The 19,015-nt window shown below is 47.2% G+C and overlaps 1 long non-coding RNA gene across 1 annotated transcript in view; it reads right to left on the bottom strand.

Annotated features, from left to right (window-relative positions):
• Positions 1-581: 581 nt before the first annotated feature.
• LOC140429298 (uncharacterized) overlaps positions 582-19,015 on the bottom strand; it is a 78,515-nt gene continuing 60,081 nt past the window's right edge. The window contains exon 3 of the long non-coding RNA XR_011949027.1: positions 582-750. This is a non-coding gene — a long non-coding RNA (uncharacterized lncRNA). The remainder of the gene's footprint in view (positions 751-19,015) is intronic.

Raw genomic sequence — 19,015 nt, forward strand, 5'->3', positions numbered from 1 at the left:
GAAGCTCAGTTGCATACACAACAAAACAATTTAATCAATGCCACTGGGTACTATATCCACCCTATCATAAACAATTTAATCACAGAAAATGGTTCGTCTTCAAGGACTAAGAACATTCTGGAAAAGATTGTGCTTTCTAAAAGACACCTTTGAGTTATTAAACGGTTAATGCAAGGACTCTGGTTGTTGCTGTTCCTGGAAAAGACAGCGGGCAGGATGCTCCTTTTGGGAGATCATGGGCGGAATTCTCTGGCCACATCTGCCCAGAGACCGGAGAATCCCGCCCAAAGTCAGTGGACTCTCCACTGTCTGCGTCTCGCCCGAGGCAATTTTGCGGCAGGCGGGCGGAAGAATCCAATCTACTGATTTATGCTCCCGCTGGGTGTCCTCCCCGAGACCTCCTAACTGAAGAGACCCCCAGAGTCCCCTTAACAAAAGGGACCCCCACAGGGACCCCCCTAACTAAAGGGCCGTCCCCCCTCCCCTTCACTAAAATTCCCCCAGAAAAAACACCCCTATCTGGAAGCCAGAGAGCAGTCCAGCCAAGGGCAGTGAAATAATTATGGTTGTAACACTCACCTGGAAGTACCTTGTGTCCATTCCTGAAAAGAGAACAGCTGTGACCTGTGTTCAAATCCCTCAGATCCAGTAACTGCAAGCCATTCATTAATTTCTGACAGTGGGCTATGATGGACAGCTTCCACAAAACAGCTGTGAGACTTGCTGTACTCATATTCTTCGCTCTAAGTGCTGTAACCACAATGTTTGTAAACATTAACCACATCAAAGATTTAAGTGCACTCCAATCACACTCCTCCACCTTGAGTGATTTTGAAGTGCTGAGCTGGAAATTGACAGTACCTCACAGACAATCAATGCGAAAACAACATTCCCTGACACGCTGCACCCCCAGCCTCCTCCACTCCCCACGATAGAGGGACTTATGGACTTTTGGGGGAGGGGTGATATTATAACCCCCACAAGACCCACTGGGATGACCCGATCGATCTTCCCATGGGCCTCATGGAATATGAGTTACCCCGCTGAGGGGCGGAGGCTTAACAGCGGGGCTCGTTAATCCCCAAAGTCAGCCCACGAGGAAGCCGGCATCTCAGGATGGTCCTGGCTGGGACTTGGAGTGTTCCTTAGTTGTTGTATTTCCTAACTGTGAGTAGGAAATAAATGACTGTTGACTTATCTTTTCGGGGCTCCTCATTGACTATAATAGTGAAGAATCAAACACAGACTGTGGTCTATTGTAAGCGCTGTGGCTGCTGCATCTGTGATCTTAGCACCCAGTTGCAGGGTTCTGGCATTGTTGATTTGGAAATGACAACGATCAAAAAATACTGGAACAAATTATAGTGCCCTAACTTTGGTCCCAACTGACATCAACTATTTATTATTAAGCAGTATAGCATCCTGGGACTTTTATTCATTGCAAAACACATTCTATATGTATTCATGAACTCAGTATTTAAAAATCATCAACAATGCGATGTCACCTGTTAATTTGTTGCAATATAGCAAGATGGTAACCAATATTCAGAACCAAATAAATCGAATTTGTTCATTATATTTTACTGAACTTTTTTGTTAAATCATATAAAATAAATAGTCAAAGAATATTGTTTTAAAGTGCAGTTAATTAAAAAAGTTCTTTCTTTTACTGAAATGAAGCAATGTACATAATAAAGGTTTTCAATCCGATCAATAAACAAACTAATGTGTGAAATCTTTGTAGAAGAAATCAGCTATTGCTATATTCTAATCTCCATTCACAGCAGCTCATAGTTGAGGCACAAGAATGTTGGGGAAGTATGACAGACATCTACATACAAAGAGTGCATCGAACCGTTGTAACTTAAATCATATGAGAAAAATAAGATACACTTTGTAAATAAATCAAATGCACTCAACAGACAGAATAAAGATAATTCATCCGTTTAGAATAAACATTGGGCATCAACCCAGGAAAGAAAATCCAGTTAGCAATTTAAAAAACAATCAGTGAATGGTTGACCTGAACTTCAGTATTTGTTTCTTCCCACCACTTATGTTTTTTTGCCGTTTTGAAGAGGTCGGGTCAATCATGTCCCAAGGGTTCCCTGTGCCTTTGGCTGACCTTGCTGCTGTAAGGACAAGGCTTTCATTTCAAATCTAGAAGCTGCCGCAGTCTAACCCCTCGGCCCCAGTGTTTGGAACTGTCAGCACCCCACAAGCCTGGGCCCTGGTTGGAGGTACCGACAGCACTTTACCCGTGCCTCTACCACCTCAAAGAATAAGGGTAGTGAGTGCATGGGAGCCAAGCCACCTGGAAGATCGTGTCCAAATTAGGGCGGCACTATAGCACAAGTGGTTGGCTCTGTTGCTTCACAGCGCCAGGGTCACAGGTTCGATTCCCGGCTTGGGTCACTATCTGTGTGGAGTCTGCACGTTTTCCCTGTGTCTGCGTGGGTTTCCTCCGGGTGCTCCGGTTTCCTCCCATTAGTCCAAAAGATGTGCTGTTAGGTGAATTGGACATTCTGAATTCTCTCTATGCACCCGAACAGATACCGGAGTGTGGCAGAGGCAGATTTATAATGAAACACACCCAGGCCAGCAACAGGCGCGCGACACCCTGAAGCCACGAGGAAAAGCAGGGCAAGAGCAGGTTTGCGCTGGCAATCTAACAGAGAGTACCCCACCTCCTTGCCAACAACAGGCACGCAACAATGCACTGAAAAAAGCCATGAGGAGCCAAGCAGGTATTCGTCGGCAGCAGCACGGACTCCTGAGACCAGCAATTATAAATCTGCCTCTGCCCAGCGACAGCGGAAGAACAGTGATATATTTCCAAATCACAAAGGTGTATAATGATAATAATCTTTATAATAATTTTTATTGTCACAAGTAGGCTTACATTAACACTGCAATGAAGTTACTGTGAAAATCCCCTCGTCATCACACTACGGCGCCTGTTGGGTACACTGAGGGAGAATTCAGAATGTCCACTTCACCTAACAAGCACGTCTGTCAGGACTTGTGGCAGGAAACTGGAGCACCCGGAGGAAACCCACACAGACACTGGAAGAACGTGCAGACTCCGCACAGACAGTGACCCAAGCGGGAATCGAACCTGGGACCCTGGTGCTGTGAAGAAACAGTGCTAACCACTGTAATACCGTGCCGCCTATAATCACTATAATGGCAAAGCATCTCAGAAACCTAATGAAGTAAAAGATGCAAATACTATTCCATAGTAGTTGATTCAACACCAGATGTGAATCACATGGACCAATTAACATTAACTTTAATATATGTGACAAAGGATGGTGAAGTCGTAAAGCAATTTCTTTGTTTTGTCCAGCTACATTACACACTTCTGAGTGTCTGAAGGCAACTGTTTTGGAAGTCATTGCAAATTTAGGTTCGGACATCAGAAATTATTGCGGGCAGAGTTTCGATAATGCCACAAATGTGGCAAGAAAATACTCAGGTCTACAAGCAAGACTGAACAATGTAAGCCCCTGTGCATCATTCATCCCATGTTCCATACATTCCTTGAATTTAATCTGCAATGCTGCAGCTGAATCCTGTGAAGGAACTGTACATTTTTCTGACTTTGTTTAAAACGTGTATGCCTTTTTTCAATTTCCACGAATCGATGGAATATGTTGCAATCTCACTGGGAGCAGGTAGATGAAAAACATTTGACAGTCAGAAGAATTTGTGACACCAGGTGGCCTGCTTGTGTGGATGCTGTTTTGGCTTTCAAAATTAACTTTGCTGATATAAAAGAAACTTTATTGGATATAGCCACATCAAATTCAGAAAAAACATCTGTGAAAACTGAAGCAAAACCCTTAGCAGAGAAGTTTGAAAAGTACAATATTGTTTTTACTCTTTTATGAAACCGTTTACTTCAAAGAATTAATGCCTTCAGCAAATCTCTGCAAAATATTGATACACATTTATTGAATGTTGTATAATTGTTAACCTCAGTTGGAAGTTTTGTCACAAATGTTTGAAGTGACTATAGCTTGGTGGAAGCAGAGGCAAAAGCATTAACAAAAATATAGGTCCCTCTGATATATCTGATGAGAAGTGTACAAGATGCAGGAAGCATTGAAACTAGAGACAATAGAATTAATCTAAAAGGAAAAGAGAAAATCATAATGGTGACACATAATGGTGCAATTGCAGGGTAGAAGTGAATCTCTGAAGAAAATTGTTGATTTAATTTGCATGCTTTTTGGCAGAGGTTTGGATGAAAATGCTAAAAGCCACTACAGTAAGTAATTAAGTGAATTCTACTGGGAGGACATAGACACAAATATTTTTTTATTAATTTCATCGCTACTGAGGAGCTTTGTGCTTCAAGGTCACCAGCTGATTTGTACAGGCTTGTACGTGATAGGCAACCTTTGTAAAGGTGGAAACTATTCTGAAAATACTTCTAACAACACCTGTCATAGTTGCTTCCAGTGAATGTTCTTTTTCTATATTGAAAAGAGTTAAAAATTATTCACGGAGTACGATAAGTCAGGAACATTTGGCAAGCTCAGAAATATTGACAATTGAATGTGTGTCTTTACAAGATTTTACCTATGATGATGTAAGTGATGATTTTGTATAGAATAAGTGTAGAGAAACCTAATTAAATTGCGATTCTAACAAGAGATACATAGAAATAGAAGCGGGAGGAGTCTGCTCTGCCATTCAATACGATCATGGTTGATCACCAAGTTCATTATCCTGATACAGCCTTCCCCCCTCATATACCTTATCCCTTTAGCCCCAAGAATTATATCTAACTCCTTGAAATTACACAATGTTTTGGCCTCAATGACTTTTTGTGGCAGTGAATTCCACAGATTTACCACTCTCTGGGTGAAGAAATTTTTCCTCATCTCAGTCCTAAAAGGTTTACCCCTTATCTTCAAACTATGACCCGTAATTCTGGATTCCTCCACCATCGGGAACATTCTTTTTGAATCTACCCTGCCTAATCCTGGTAGAATTTTATAAGTTTTGATGAGATTCCCTCTCACTCTTCTAAACTCCAATGAATATAATTCGAACTGACTTAGTCTGTCCTCATATGACAGTCCCACAATCCCAGGAATCAGCCTGATAAACCTTCGCTGCACACAATACTCCAGGTGTGGCCTCACCAATACCCACACAATTGCAGTAAAACATCCCTATTGCTCTACTCAAATACTCTCGCTATGAAGGCCAACATACCATTTTCTTTCTTTAATACCTGCTGTACCTGCATGCTTACTTTTAGCGACTGATGCACAAGGACAACAAGATCTCGTTGAGTATCCACCTCTCTCAATTTACACCCATTCAAATAAGCTGCCTTCCAATTTTTGTGACCGAAACAGATAACCTCACATTTATCAACATTATACTGCATCTGCCATTCATATGCCCACTCCCTCAGCTTGTCCAAATCCCACTGGAGCATCTCTGCAATCTCCTCACAGCTCACTCTTCCATCCAACTTTGTATCATCTGCAAATCTGGAGATAATAAATTTAGTTCCCTTGTCCAAATTATTAATATATAACATGAATAGTTGGGGTCCCAGCACAGATTCCTGCAGTACCCCACTAGTCACTGACTGCCAATCAGAAAGAGATCCATTTATTCTGTAGCCATCTGGGATGGCCACTTTCAGCATATAAAATGGACACTCACAGAGCATAAAGGGAAAAATGGACAATGCAAAGTAACAAGCAGGCACAGAGCCTGAATGTGTATTTAGAAGACAGACTGCAGACAGAACCAAAACTCTTGGCCGATTTGCACATTGATGGCCCATCTCCGATAAACAAAAGACTAGCGCTCAGGTAGCCGATACCGTCCCAGACATTCAGCAAGAAGATACAAACAAAGCAAGGCCAACGGCCACTTAGGACACGCCCAGCCATCAAGGCATTTATTGGCTCAGATCGATGGCGGTGATCGAGAAGCTGCCCAAGTTTAAGGCCTGCCTAAAAGCGTGTGAAGCACCCCCCGAGTATACGAAGGAACCTCGCCATGTGTTCGCTCTCTTGGATTCGGCTCTCAACTGGAGAGACCCCTCCACCTGCACCACCAGAAGCAAGTTCAAGTTCAACGCTCGCTACCAGACGGACAACCATAGCTACATTCCTGCTACCTCTTCGAACCCAACAGCCTCAGATCCGAACAACGGCCACTGTTCCTCTGACCTAAGCAGGTACCCGAAGTTAAGTATAGGTGTTAGTGATAGACATAGTTTAGCCTGTAGTGTTATTGTGCATGAGTAAACCATACTGTGTGTAAATAAAGTACCATTGACTTTGAACTAACTAACTGGTGTATTGGCTCTTTGATCGATATTCGGTTGAACCTTGTGGCGGTATCAAGAGATACCTGGCGACTCTGAAAAGCGTTTTCATAATTAAGATTAAGAAAGGTGACCTTATTAACCGCCATATTTATAGCCCCTAAAAGATAGCAACATTACTGGCGACTCTGGTGGGACTCGACCTAGAAGTGACTTTGTCACTCCGAGAGAACCCAACTTTGAATTAGAAACCCAATTGGAAAAAGTAAAAACCACAAGCGTAAGACCAGTATTGATCAAACCTCCAAGATTCGGAAGTGTGTAATTTGCATGCGTAATAACAAGGGACATAAGGTAACCTCGATAGATTTTGTTGCTTAAAACTGTCGGGAGTCTTATAGACTGGAAAATAGCTTAAGCCGTACCCGTGTTTGCATCACCACTTTATTCCCCCCTGTTCCAAATTTACGGTAGAAACCCAGAGATTACAGTAGGGATGGCAATGAAGGCAATGGAACGCCTTATGCATCCACAAGAGCTTGAGGTCGCAGCGACCAATAGAGCAGAGCAGTGTCCCATATGGGAAGAAGAGATTAGGAAATATCTAAAAGGGAAAGGATGGCCCCTTTGGAATGAATTTTGCGCAAATGAGGAAACAGGTCCCAGAAGTATAGGACAGACTTGGTGGGATAACCTGACCGAGATCCATAAAAGGAGTTTAGGAAATGTTCGTAAGCCGATCGCAATCGTGTCGTGCTTGGCACAATTGCGAGGCACAGAGGAGTTCGTGAAGACGCTCCGCGGAGAGATTCGAGACAGAGAGAAGAATAGTGAGGAAGACGTCACCGAATGCGAGAAAGTTAATAAGCATCTCAGAGAGCAGTTAGCAGCGAAGGACAAGGAGATGGCTGATGTCAAACGGGTACACCAATCTTGTCTCGCTCACCTAAGCAGCTTTCAGTCCCAGTACGATAAGGCCTACCAAGACACGCAACGCGCAGTATTGGTAAGAGAAGAGACAGAACTTCAAGTCGAACAATTAAAGATGCAGTGTAAGGATTTAAAGGCAGCCCTACGAGCACTCCACAATTCCACCATGGAACAAAGGCAGAGTTCGGTGGACCACGCCAAATGCCGAAAGAAAATTGCAGACCTGCAATCTCTGCTCTCAGTACAAAATGGTTTCCAAGATACATTTGGACCCCAGCTAGATCAGGAAAATGGCCCCGATTGGCAGGAGCTAAATGAAACTGCCCATCGCTATGTGCATGGAGCATGTACTCAAGATAAAACCCAGCAAAGGAAAGCACCCCCACCCCCGACTGCACAGGTAGTGCAAAATCCCATGAACCCTGTCAAAACACAGTGCAGGGCCACAACAGCCGGAGACCCCGATTTTCTGTACACTACCCCATTAACCATCACCCAATTAAGGGACGCGTGTGACAAAATCAAACCGTTCCAACCCACATCGGACCCGCACCATTATTTTGCGAGAGTTAAGCCACAGGCGACCATGTACGGCCTGGACAAAAAAGAGCAAGTTAAGCTCAGTTTTGAGCCTCGATCCTTCAGTCGTGGCAGCCCTTCCCGACCCACAAAACGTAGGAGGAGGTACCCTCCAAGAAATGCATGCAGCGATCCTAGATGCGATCGGCTACAATAAGGGAGATCCCATAGAAGGACTCAATAAATGCAGACAAAAAAAGACCGAGCACCCAACAGCGTTTGCTGGACGCCTTCAGACCCACTTTACTGCAGTAGTTGGAGAGTTAGTCCGCGCCCATTTGACACCAGAAAATATGGCCAAATGGACTTGTACCCTAGTCTCCCACGCGACCGAAGCAGGATAGAGAGCTTGCGCCACTTATGACCCCTCAGACGACGCACATAATGAGAAATGGGTATTAAAGAGATTATCCCGAGCTTGGGAACAGTCCCTTCAGGGAAGGTCAGAACAAGGAAAAGTAGGGGAAGAGCAGGCAGATGCTAACATGCATCCAGTCAGGACACATCAAAACCCCGCATGGGTAAACGAGGGAAGAAACAGCGCACAGCAGCCTAAGTCTCAAGAATGCCATAATTGTGGACAGTTAGGACATTACACCCGAGAATGCAATGCCCCCTAGAAACAGCAGCAAAACCAGCAGGCACATGCCCCAAATAAGAACAAAGCCAAACCCATTTAGCGCCCGTTCCGAGAACGCAAACATGAACGGCACCGATTGACGGTGTTCGGACTCCCCAACTTGGGTCTGCGACACCCTTCAGGACAAGTCCGGAAGACCGGTAGGAGCAGGCATAGTCCGGGGACACCCCGTAGAATTTCTCTGGGACACAGGAGGGTCCCGTACCACGTTAAATTCCTCTACAATGTTCCAACGGGATACATGGCCCACCACAGATACCATTACCCTTAGCGGCTTCACAGGACACTTACAGCAGGGACACATTACGGCCCTGTGGCTATTCAGATAGGCAACATTAAGACAAAACGCCCCGTTGTTCTAGTAGGCATACCCCAGACAGCCGAACACATTTTGGGGATAGATTTCATGAGCCCCCACAATCTTTCATTTGACCCTGTCAATAGATGTGTGTGGAGAATGGCAAAAGGCAGCACGAGCCCCCGCCACGCTCACAGTTGGAGACTGCGCACACAGGATTAGCGCAGTAGGAGATTTCTGGTTTGATCCAAGAACCATTAGTCAAGACAAAGAAGTTAGAGATGTTTTACAGAAACACAAAGCATCTTTTGCCCAGCACAAGCACGACTGCGGCAAGATCGCAGGTTTAGTTAACATCCCAGGTCCCGATCCTAAACCCTAGAAACAGTACGGTTTCCCCCAACAGAGGGAGAAATTGTAAAAGTCATCCGAAGTTTACTTGACCAAGGCGTACTTCGTTCAGTAGCCTCAATTAACAATGCCCCAATTTGGCCCGTAAGGAAACCCGATGGCTCAAGGCGACTGACCATCGATTATAGGGAACTAAACAAAGTGACCCCATTAGCAGCCCCCACCGTGGCCATTGTCCTGAGACAATGTTAAAACAGAGACTCAAGTCGAAATTGTTCACGGTTTTGGACATCAGCAACGGCTTTTGGTCCATGGTCCATTCCATTGGATAAAGCGTGCCAATACAAATTTGCTTTCACCTTCCAGGGACAGCAATACACGTGGACGTGCCTACCACAAGGCTTCTACAACTCCCCTTCCATTTTCCACAGACAATTGGCAAATGGATTAGCTAATTTTTCCCGACCATAATGCCTCGTTCAGTATGTAGACGACTTACTCCTACAGACAGACACTAAGGGAGAGCACATTTCGCATCTCACCAAATTATTAGGACTCCTTCACGAAATCGGAGGTAAAGTTAACCCCAAAAATACCCAGATTCTCCAGGAAAAGGTCATTTATTTAGGCACAGTAATCACCCATGGCAAACGCGAGATCAAGGAGAAACGCATTGACTCCATTGTTAAATTACCCTTGCCCCATAATGTTACAGCCCTCCGGTCATTTCTAGGACTGGTTGGCTCCTGCAGGAACCACATAGACAGTTTGCCACAAAGGCAGCCCCTCTTTCCGAGCTCCTAAAAAAGCAAGCCCCATGCAAATGGCTTCCACAGCACACGGATGCCATGGATGCATTGAAACTTGCCCTGAGCACAGCTCCCGCTTTACAGGTACCAGACGCACTCTCCTCATACGCAATAGCGGTAGTATACACCGACCGAACCCTTTCGGCCGTGCTCCTTCAGGAAAGACACACTCGTTTAGGCCCCTTGGCCTATGCCTCACGAGTTCTCAATCCGGTAGAGCAAGGATTTTCTGCCTGCGAAAGGCACTTGCTCGCAGTTTTTTGGGCTGTTCAGTACTTTGCGTACATAACAGGATTCAACCCCGTAACCATTTTGACAGAGCACATCCCAACCCAACTTCTACTAGACAGTAGACTAAAGGATGGCACAGTCAGCCAAATTCGCACAGCACGATGGACCCTACTCCTACAAGGACGGGACATTACGGTTAAAAGGACTAAGACACCACGTTTCTAGCAGACAATTTACAGTATGCAGGCACCCCACATTAGTGTGACATCATTACCACCAAGCACAATACAGGACCCTTTGTCCCCAAATCAGCTCCTCCGAAACCATGTACTACACCTCAGAGGCCCACACACACTATCGCAGCTCTTAGGATTTATGTGGATGGCTCCTCCACAGTTTTAAACGGTAAAAGAATCACAGGTTGTGGTATTTATGTAGAGGATGCGCAGGGACGCGCGTTAGAAGAAATCTCACTGAAATTGCCTGGACGTCTAGGTTCGCAGGCAGCCAAATTAGCAGCCGTAGCCTACATTGTACAGCACCCCGACTCGTTCCCGACCCCAGCCAACATATACTCCGACAGCCTATATGTCTGCAATAGCTTAACTGAGTTCCTACTCCTGTGGGAATCTAGAGGTTTTGTTTCCGCCGACGGAAAACCCCTACCCTCAGCCCTATTACTCCAGCATATCCTCAAGACAGCTAAAGGCCGTAAATACGGTATTGTTAAGGTTCGCAGCCACCATCGTTCTTCCCCCCCCCTGGTAACGTTAAGGCAGACGCCCAAGCAAAAGCAGGTTCCAGACATGGTCACTTTTGGAATCCCCCCGGGAGTGCCCCAGTGCACGCGGTCCAGGTCTCACAGAACAATATTCAAGATTTAGCCCAAGCACAGAAGGAAGACGAAAAGCTCAGGGAAGTTTTAAAAGGTAACTTCCCAGCCCCCTATGATAAGTACAGACACGCTTTAACAGCACACGATGGCATAATTTTAAAAGACGGTATTTATGTGGTCCCCACCGAAGATAGAAACCAGATTATCTGCCAATTCCATGACAACCATGGACGCCAAGGGATAGATTCAACCCTTGCCCACCTCAGACCTCTCTGCTGGTGGCCCAATTTAAAATCCAATGTGACTCATTATATTGAGAATTGTTTGATTTGTGCCCACAACAATCCAGACAGGTATGCGAAGAAAGGTCAACTCAGTCACACCCGCCCTGTTAATGGCCCCTGGACAAATCTACAGATAGATTATATAGGTCCCCTACCCCCCTGCAAAAATGATTTTAAATATGTGTTGGTAGTGATTGACACCTTGATGAAATGGGTGGAAGCTTTTCCATCTAGGACTTGATGTGTTAAGTAAGTTGGTTCAATGTTGACTGCAACTGGATGCAGTGAAACTAGAAACAGGCTTCTGACACAGGAGATGGTCCAACACTGTTTTATTGAACTTCCTGATTTCTGTACACAGTCTGCTGTGAGTTGACACTCTATCAATCTAACTGATAACCTCCTACTGGCTTGACCAGACTAACTCTCTAGCTCATGGTGATAGTGCTCACTGGCTTGTGCACTCTTACTATCTCAGTAGCTGTGTCCTATAGAGAGAGAGAGAGAGAGTCTTAATGTCCTGTGTGCTTTATAATGGTGGTGTCCTGTCTGGTGATTGGTTGTTATGTGTCGTGTGTGTTCATTGGTTATCCTGTGTGTCAATCACTGCCTGTCTGCATCTCATTATATACATGAGTGGATATTATGACATCTCCCCTTTTTGAAATAAATTTTGGAACGTGGCGATATATATACATGCATGATTATATACAAGTGGTGAGTGAATGAACATATGTACATGGGAAGGTGTCTATCGTGCAGATACAGAGCAAACTGAACAAAATTTACAGGATTTAAGTCTATAGATTCCGTCTTTGTGGTGGGCGACGAATTCTTGTTGATCGCCTCAGAGGTGGAGGTGGGGACGCCGGCACTTGGACAGGCGGGATTGCTGCCATGTCGGTGGCCTCATGGAGAGGCGGGATCGCTGCCAGATCGGTGGCCTCGTGGTGCGAGATGTCCGGAGGAGGCATGATGACATGCGGAGAAGTGCGGCCAGGCAGCGGGCAGAGAACTTTTCGTAGCATCCTCCTGTTGCGCCGTAGAACATAAGAACATAAGAATTAGGAACAGGAGTAGGCCATCTGGCCCCTCGAGCCTGCTCCGCCATTTAATGAGATCATGGCTGATCTTAGTGGACTCAGCTCCACTCTCCAGCCCGTACACCATATCCCCGAATCCCTTCATTCTTTAGAAAGGCATCTATCTTTTTCTTAAAAACGTTTAAAGGAGGAGCCTCAACTGCTTCACTGGGCAAGGAATTCCAGAGATTCACAACCCTTTGGGTGAAGAAGTTCCTCCTACACTCCGTCCTAAATCTACCTCTCCTTATTTTGAGGCTATGCCCCCTAGTTCTGCTTTCCCCGACCAGTGGAAACAACCTGCCCGCATCTATCCTATCTATTCCCTTCATAATTTTATATGTCTCAATAAGATCCCCCTGCATCCTTCTAAACTCCAATGAGTACAGTCCCAGTCTACTCAACCTCTCGTCATAATCTAATCCCCTCAACTCTGGGATCAACCTAGTGAATCTCCTCTGCACTCCCTCCAGTGCCAATATGTCCTTTCTCAGGTAAGGAGACCAAAACTGAACACAATACTCCAGATGTGGCCTCACCAACACCTTATACAATTGCAGCATAACCTCACTAGTCTTGAATTCCATCCCTCTAGCAATGAAAGACAAAACTTGATTAGCCTTCTTAATCACCTGTTGCACCTGCACACCAACTTTTTGCGACTCGTGCACCAGCACACCCAGGTCCCTCTGCACAGCAGCATGTTTTAACATCTTACCGTTTAAATAATAATCCATTCTGCTGTTATTCCTCCCAAAATGGATAGCCTCACACTTGGCAACATTGAATTCCATCTGCCAGACCCTAGCCCATTCACCTAACCTATGCAAATCCTTCTGCAGACTTCCGGTATCCTCTGCACTTTTTGCTTTACCGTTCATCTTAGTGTCGTCTGCAAACTTTGACACATTGCACTTGGTCCCCAACTCCAAATCGTCTATGTAAATTGTGAACAACTGCGGGCCCAACACTGATCCTTGAGGGACCCCACTAGTTACAGGTTGCCAACCAGAGAAACACCCATTTATCCCCACTCTCTGCTTTCTGTTAGTTAACCAATCCTCTACCCATGGAGCCATCAGCCATTTGGACAATGAAGGACCTGGGGGCAGCCTGCTTGATGACAATAGCTGGGGCTGACCAACCTCCCTCAGGCAACTGGACGCGAACAACATCGTCTGGAGCCAGCGCAGGTAGATCCTCGGCATGAGCATCATACGTGATCTTCTGCTGGTCCCTGGATCTCTGCACTTTCTGCAGCACCGTGAGGCGGTCAAGGTCTGGAACATGGATTGCGGGAACAGTCGTCCTCATGAGCGGTTCATGAGCAGCTGCGCCGGAGACAAACCAGTCGACAGAGTGGTTGCCCTGTCTGCCAACCACGCCAGGTTGAAGTCCGAGGCTGAGTCCGGAGCCTTGCACAGCAACCGCTTGACAATATGGACCCCTTTTCCGACCTTTCCGTTTCATTGCGGGTAATGGGGACTGGATGTGATGTGACTGAAGTGGTAGGATCGTGCAAAGTCGGACCACTCTTGGCTGTAGAAACATGGGCTGTTGTCACTCATTACTGTGAGTGGTATGCCGTGCCTGGCAAACGTCTCTTTGCAGGCTTTAATCACTGACTTGGACGTGAGGTCCGACAGTTTCACCATTTCCGGGTAGCTGGAGAAGTAATCGACCAAGAGCACGCAATCATGCCCATTTGCGTGAAAGAGGTATATCCTCACCTTGGACCACGGAGAAGTCACAATCTCGTGATGTTGCAGTGTTTCCTTGGGCTGAGCTGGTTGAAACTTCTGGCATGTTGTGCAGTTGAGGACCGTGTTGGCAATGTCCTGGCTGATGCCAGGCCAGTAGACTGCCTGCCGAGCTCTGCGTCGACATTTTCCAACCCCAAGGTGACCCTCATGGATCTTTCTGAGCACCATGGCTTGCTTGCTTTGGGGAATGACGATTCTATCTCATTTAAGAAAGATCCCCTCGACAACCGTTAACTCGTCCTTAACGTTGAAGAACTGGGGGTACTGCCCCTTTTGCCAGCCATGGGCAAGGTGTTGCATCACACGCTGCAGTAGAGGATCTTTGGTAGTTTCTTCACGTATCTGGACAACTCGTTCATCCGTGGCTGGGAGGTTGCTGGCACACAACTGCACTTGTGCCTCGATGTGGCAAATGAAGTCACCCGGTTCACACGGCATGGTGATGGATCGGGATAGGGCATCCGCGACGATCAGCTCCTTGCCCGGTGTGTAGACGAGTTCGAAGTCATATCGGCGGAGACGAAGAAGAATTCGCTGCAGCCGAGGTGTCATGTCATTTAAATCCTTCTGGATTATGTGGACTAAAGGCCTGTGGTCTGTTTCCACCGTGAACTTCGGCAGACCGTATACGTAGTCATGAAGCTTGACTATTCCTGTCAGGAGACCCAGACACTCCTTTTCGATCTGGGCATACCGTTGTTCGGTCGGAGTCATGGCCCTGGAGGCATATGCCACTGGAGCCCAGGACGAGGAATCGTCTCGCTGGAGGAGCACCGCACCAACGCCATCCTGGCTTGCATCTGTGGATATCTTGGTATCCTTGGTTGGGTCAAAGAACGCCAGTACTGGGGCTGTGGTGAGCTTCGCCTTCAGCTCAAGCCACTCGCTTGGTGAGCGGGAAGCCACTGGAACGCTGTCAACTTTTTAACGAGATGCCGGAGGGCTGTGGTGTGGGATGCCATGTTGGGAATGAATTTTCCGAGAAGATTTACCATCCCAAGGAAGCGGAGGACTGCCTTTTTGTCCTCTGGTGTCTTCATGGCGTTGATTGCCAGCACCTTGTCGGCGTCAGGTTGCACACCTTGCTGTGAAATGTGGTTACCCAAAAACTTCATAGCGGACCACCCAAACGAGCATTAGGCCCTGTTGAGCTGGAGGCCATTTTCATGAATCCTCTGGAAAACCTGTTTGAGGCAAGCAATGTGATCCTCGGGCGTCGTGGACCAGATGATCACGTCGTCCACGTAGCCTCGCACCCTCTCGATGCCCTCCATCATTTGCTCCATTATGCGATGAAGTACTTTGGAAGCTGATATGATACCAAAAGGCATGCGGTTATAGCAGTACCTGCCGAACGGAGTGTTAAAAGTGCACAGCTTCCGACTGGACTCATCCAGCTGAATTTGCCAGAAGCCACGGGAGGCGTACAGCTTGGTAAAGAATTTGGCGTGAGCCATCTCACAGGTCAATTCTTCATGCTTCGGAATCGGGTAATGCTCTCGCATGATGTTGCGATTCAGATCTTTGGGATCAATGCAAATGCGGAGTTCGCCAGAGGGTTTCTTGACGCAGACCATGGAGCTGACCCAGTCTGTGGGTTCTGTGACCTTTGAAATGATGCCCTGGTCTTGGAGCTCTCGTAGCTGCGTTTTCAGACGGTCCTTGAGAGGAGCCGGCACCCGGCGTGGTGCATGGATGACTGGGGTGGCATTCGACTTGAGCAATATCTTGTAACGATAGGGGAGCGTGCCCATCCCATCAAACACACTGTGGTATTGTGTGAGAATGTCGTCTATTTCAGCCTGGAGATTCGCATTGGGCGAGGCCGTCGCCTGTGTCGAGGTCGTGGCATGAACTCGCTGTACCATATTTACTAGTTTGCATGCGCGAGCACCGAGCAGGGATGCCTTGTCAGGCCGGACGATCTTGAATCTCAACATCGCCTTGATTGTCTTGTGAGAGACACCTCGCTGGCATGACCCACTGGCAGCTATGGCATTGTAGTCAAGGAGCTGGCAGGCTGGTGGAATAATCTGTTGGGCTGCCTGGATCAGAATCCTGCATGCCTTGTTGTACGCAGCGGACATGTCTGCACTGCAGGTGGGATCGCTGGCTATTGTCCGGTGGGGCGGACCTGCAGAAGGCCACGTAGTGGCCAGGTTTTCCACACTGTAGACATCGCCTGCCTTTGGCTGGACATTGCCGCTTTAAATGGGCGGAGCCACAATTCGGACACGTCATGACGCTGACGTCAGCACCTTCTGTGCGCCATTGCGAATGCACAGTACGGTCAGCCGACGTTTGTGCATGCGCCTCAGGGTCTTCGGCCTCATCGGCCACCCGGTTATGGCATGCATGCGTGGGGACCCGAGAGAAAAGCGTGCAAAACGGCCACTCTCCTCGATGCTCAGGCCTTGAATTTTCGCTTTGGCCTGCACCCTTTCTGCCTCATGGGAGGCCAGTTTTGCAGTTTCTGCCGCCCTGATGCGGGAGTAGCGATTTCTGGCATGCTCATGGACAACGCACGTTACGATGGCGACGGAGAGGGTCAACTGTTTGATTTTGAGGAGCTGCTCCCGCAGGCAGTCGGACTGGACCCCGAAAACGATCTGATCCCGGATCATGGAATCAGTCGGCGAGTCATAATTACCTGACTGCGCTAGGATGCGGAGATGGGTCAAGAAGGACTGAAAAGGCACATCCTTACCCTGAAGCCTCTGTTGGAAGATGTACCATTCAAAGCTCTCATTCACCTCAATGTTGCAGTGGCTGTCGAATTTCAGCAGAACTGTCTTGAACTTTGTCTTGTCTTCGCCATCGGCAAACATAAGCGAGTTATAGATGTGGATGCGTGATCCCCCGCAGTCGACAGGAACAGCGATCTTTCTGCCATCCGATGCTGCCTCGAGGTCGGAGGCCTCGATGTACAGGAGGAACTTTTGTTTGAAGACTTTCCAGTTGGCGCCGAGGTTGCTGGAGATCCGGAGTCGCGAAGGAGGCTGGATGTTTTCCATGCCACTGGATGGCTGCTTGCTGGTCGTTGCAGATGCACTCGAGGTAGGTTCGTTAGGATTAATAGCACTCTGGTACCATGATGAGTTAGGTAAGTTGGTTCAACGTTGACTGCAACTGGATGCAGTGAAACTAGAAACAGGCTTCTGACACAGGAGATGGTCCAACACTGTTTATTGAACTTCCTGATTGCTGTACATAGTCTGTTGTGAGTTGATACAATCTAACTGATAACCTCCTACTGGCTTGACCAGACTAACTCTCTACCTCATGGTCATAGTGCTCACTGGCTTGTGCACTCTTACTCTCGCAGTAGCTGTGTCCTGTAGAGAGAGAGAGAGGCTTAATGTCCTGTGTGCTTTATAGTGGTGATGTCCTGTCTGGTGATTGGTTGTTATGTGTCGTGTGTGTTCATTGGTTATCCTGTGTGTTAATCACTGCTTGCCTGCATCTCATTATATACATGAGTGGATATTATGACAGGACTAACATGGCTAAAACGACAGCCGAGATTCTAACACAGCAAATTTTCACAAGATGGGGACACCCCCGTAATATCGAGTCAGACCAAGGCTCACACTTCACAGGACGCTTGTTGAAAAATGTCCTCACAATTTTCAGCATACGACAAAAATTTCATATGGCCTATCACCCCCAATCCAGTAGGATTGTGGAACGCATGAATCGAACCCTCAAGCAACCCTTAGGAAAATGGTACAGCAGCATAATGCGACATGGGACACAGTTCTCCCATTTGCACTCATGTTCATTAGGAACACGGTATCGACTTCAACAGGATACACCCCCCACACCCTCATGACCGGACGACCCATGAAGGGAACAGAATACTTATTAGGGCTTGATTTGGCCAGCCCCACAGTCACCGCCCTCACCCATGAGAAAGCAGTACAACAAATCCTGGAAAACGTTAAAGCAGCCCAGCAGCTGTTAGGCTTGGCACACAAAAAAACCAGAGTAAAGCATGTTTTGGTAAAACGGTACACCCAACGGAATTTTCAGTCGGACTTCAAGTCTTGCTCTCCCTGTACAACCCCAGTTCATTTCTTTTCCCCAAATTCGCAGGACTCTACTCAATTTCAGACAAAGTCAGCCCCTCCGTTTATAAGATCACTTATCATAATGGCAAGTCCGGATGGTTTCACATAAACCAGCTGAAGGTTTATGTCACACAGTGCAACCACTCCCACCACATCTCACTCGCAGCAGCAGACAAACACGCCCCGCCCATGAACGACCTATTCCTACCCTCCCCCAACCAGTCCAGCCCGTCCACGGACACCACTTCGACTCCACCCCCAGACACATGACTCCGCCCCTCCCTTCTTCGATCAGCACCGACAGCGACAGCACTGATACGTTAGACCTCATGGAACCGCCACACGATTTGAATTCTGCACCAGGCCCCACTCACAGCGCCTCCGAACAGGATATGTTTGACCCCTACGAGACCACTTATGTAAAAGCCCCTGAATCGGACCCACCGCCCGATGACGATGGATTGCCACCTACCGCCTCCACCCTAGACACTAAGCATTGGCACCACGACAATTCCTACCGACTCATCCATAACAATGAGAGGGACCCCACATCTGCCCAGGCCGCCTTGGCACAGCTACTCCAGTCACGAGTGTGGCAACCGGGAGAAGATGATGACTCAGAGTCTGACTCCCACCAGGCTAGCCCCTTTGCGACTCTTTTTACAGTTGAACAATGAGGTGTCCAGATGATGAGAAAAAGCAACCGATTGACATTTACGGTGTCCTACTTTCCGATGGAGCCTGCCCGCTTTCTTGTTTCAGCTTGTTTTTAAAAAAAAATTGAATGTTTGTATGTTGTTCGACTCACGATACAGTTTATTCATGGCCCCACGCCAAAT

This window comes from Scyliorhinus torazame, chromosome 9 (genome assembly GCF_047496885.1).
Source record: "Scyliorhinus torazame isolate Kashiwa2021f chromosome 9, sScyTor2.1, whole genome shotgun sequence".
Classification (NCBI taxonomy): domain Eukaryota; kingdom Metazoa; phylum Chordata; class Chondrichthyes; order Carcharhiniformes; family Scyliorhinidae; genus Scyliorhinus; species Scyliorhinus torazame.